This window comes from Penaeus monodon, chromosome 16 (assembly GCF_015228065.2).
Source record: "Penaeus monodon isolate SGIC_2016 chromosome 16, NSTDA_Pmon_1, whole genome shotgun sequence".
Taxonomy (NCBI): domain Eukaryota; kingdom Metazoa; phylum Arthropoda; class Malacostraca; order Decapoda; family Penaeidae; genus Penaeus; species Penaeus monodon.
Window position 1 is genome coordinate 27,234,454 of NC_051401.1, and position 2,958 is coordinate 27,237,411.

The window sequence follows — 2,958 nt, forward strand, 5'->3', positions numbered from 1 at the left end:
TTGGCTATTGTCTTTTCCATGCTATTTGTCGACTGTTTTGCTTCCACAGAAAATGTCACCAGAGAGCTTTGATTCCATGCAACTTCTCTTGAGGTTGAAGCCAAGGGTAAGGCTGAGGCTCTTCGCCTGAAAAAGAAGCTCGAGTCCGATATTAACGAGCTCGAGATTGCCCTTGATCACGCCAATAAAGTGCCCAACTCCGATCTTCAGAAACATTATAAGAAGGTTTATGATGAGATCAAGGGTATGGAGGGTCGTGTTAAGGACGAGCAGCGTCTGCCTCGGAGTACCGGGAACAGTAAAGGTATTGCTGAACGCCGTACAACGCCCTCTATGGGAGCTGCAGGAATCCCGCACACTCCTGAACAATCCGATCGCGGCCGTCGCCACGCCGAGACCGAGCTCCACGATGCCCGTGAACAGATTAACAACTTCACCAGCACGAACGCCGCTCTCACCGCCTCCAGAGGAAACTTGAGGGGGAATGCAGACTCTCCAGGTAAAGTTTTGAATAAAATACTTTACTGAAAGGAGTACATATGTATGTATATTTGTATTTCACAAGTATACACAGCCTATGCACATCATTCGTGTATCTTTTATAGGCTGACCTTGAGGAGATGCTTAGCGAGGCCAAGAACTCTGAGGAAAGGCGAAAAAGGCCATGCTAGATGCCGCTCGTCTTGCTGATGAGCTCCCCTCAGAGCAGGAACACGCTAATAACCAAGAGAAGATGCGCAAGGGCTTGGAAGTTACCGGGTTTAAAGGGTCTCCAGACCCGTCTCGAGGAGAGTGAGGCTGCTGCCCTGAAGACTGGTAAGAAGGCTGTCAGCGATCTTGAAGCTCGCATTCGCGAACTCGAGGCTTCCCCGGACGATGAGACCCGTCGTCATGCTGACGCTCAGAAGAACCGAGGAAGTGCGAGAGGCGCATCAAGGAGCTCGCCTTCCAGGCTGATGAGGACAAGAAGAACCACGACAGGATGCAGGAACCCCGTCGATAAGCTCCAGCAGAAGCTCAAGACCTACAAGCGCCAATCGAGGAGGCTGAGGAGATCGCCGCCCTCAACCTGGCCAAATTCCGCAGGCTCAGCAGGAGCTCGAAGAATCTGGGTAGATATTTACAGTTTCATGAACCTAAACATATGCATCATGTTACTGAATAATAAACAATAAGAATTACGGGTGATGATTTGTTCCTGCGATTCATAATCATATTTCGGTATATACATCGGAATGACATAAGCCAGCTGAAAGGGTAACAATTAACTGTTTTCGTTTTGAAACAAACTATACTCTTATTACTGTCAATAGATATGGATTTTCGAATAAAAATTTTTACAAGAATAAATGCAACCAGAAACAGCGCAGGGACCCTATACACACAATCAAAAACCTACATTAAACGCGGTGCAGTAAATACTGACGGCCCGACTTCAGGGAAACAACATACAAACTCGTATTGCCCAAAGAGAAAAGTCGTCTAATTCACTGATATATAATACGTACCCCTAAACACAACGATACAAACCAAATGGGATAACACATAAGAGTGAGACAAAAAACAGCAAACACAAAAAAAACAAGAGATTTTGGAGCTCTTTCAAAACAGTCCCCAGTTTTTCAGAAACACTGTCTTATTTAAGACTCTCACAGAGGACAGTTCCTTCTCCCACAAACCACACATGGGGGAAATAAGCAGCAAGTGCATCAAAAAACAACACTATGAGTAAGCACAATTAACAAACCATTCGATCATCTCCCCCATAGCTTGACTCACATCATCGTAACACATCGGCTACAGACCATATTCCTAGCAAATTTAGCACACTATTCTCATCCGTATGCCTGAACCCAAAAAGTCTTCATACGAGGTGAACTACCGACCTATCTCAAGCTTGGAATTTACAGGGGAGCTGTCGAAAAGTATAAGAACACAAAGACAACACTAGCCAATACGTCCGTCATTCGTGATGGACGAAATAAATCATACATACACTTTTGTAACTCATCATCATGTATATACTTGTGCACCACCAAACAAGCACACAACACCAAAACACACACACACACACACACACACACACACACACACACACCACACACACACACACACACACACACACGCACGCCGCAAGCACGCACACACACACACACTTGTAACCAATAAGAGTATTTTCAATATCTATTTTTAGAAACAAATAGCCATTTCATATTTCATTTTCTTCCAATAAGTGATTGTAAAACATGCAGTATTAATTACCGTTGTGTTTGTGGTGGAATGTTTTTCAAATGCGATTTCTTGGTATTGTTTTATTTGAAATGGCACACCTAAGGAGGTAAGGCGGCATTTCGCCCCTTTTTTTCAACACAACAATTAACAATGATATTTGCATATTTCTTGAATCTAGAGAAGGCCTCATACTTCAAAATTCTGTTTATGGTAAATCAAAAAAAAAAACTGCGAATCCGCCCAGAACTTAGCAAGTGCTTCTCGGAGCTGCACCATCTAGTAGCAGCTACTCGAATGTGGTGAGATCTCTTTTGGTCGGAACCAAACATTGTTTCAGTAAACATAAAACATGCTACGTTATTTCTCCATTATGGACCTTTATCTGAACGAAAAATCGCAGTCTACGTGCGTGCGTTTGTGTGTGTGTGTGTGTGTGGGGTGTGTGTGTGTGGTGTGTGTGTGTGTGTGTGTGTGTGTGTGTGTGTTTGTGTGTGTGTGTGTGTGTGTGTGTGTGAGTATGTGTGAGTGTGTGTGTGTGTGTGTGGGGTGTGGGGTGTGTGTGTGGTGTGTGTGTGTGTGTGGTGTTGTGTGTGTGTGTGTGTGTGTGTGTGGGACAAAAAAAGTGATGATTCGTTTCGTTCATCACGAACGCCTTTATCTGTTAATCTGATAAAAGTTCCGCCTCACAACCACGAGCCATGGCGTTTTTTGGAGACGCATCCACGT

The 2,958-nt window shown here is 44.4% G+C and overlaps 1 pseudogene; it reads left to right on the top strand.

The window, feature by feature from the left end:
* Positions 1–2,958, top strand: part of LOC119582999 — a 27,619-nt pseudogene that overhangs the window by 12,942 nt on the left and 11,719 nt on the right.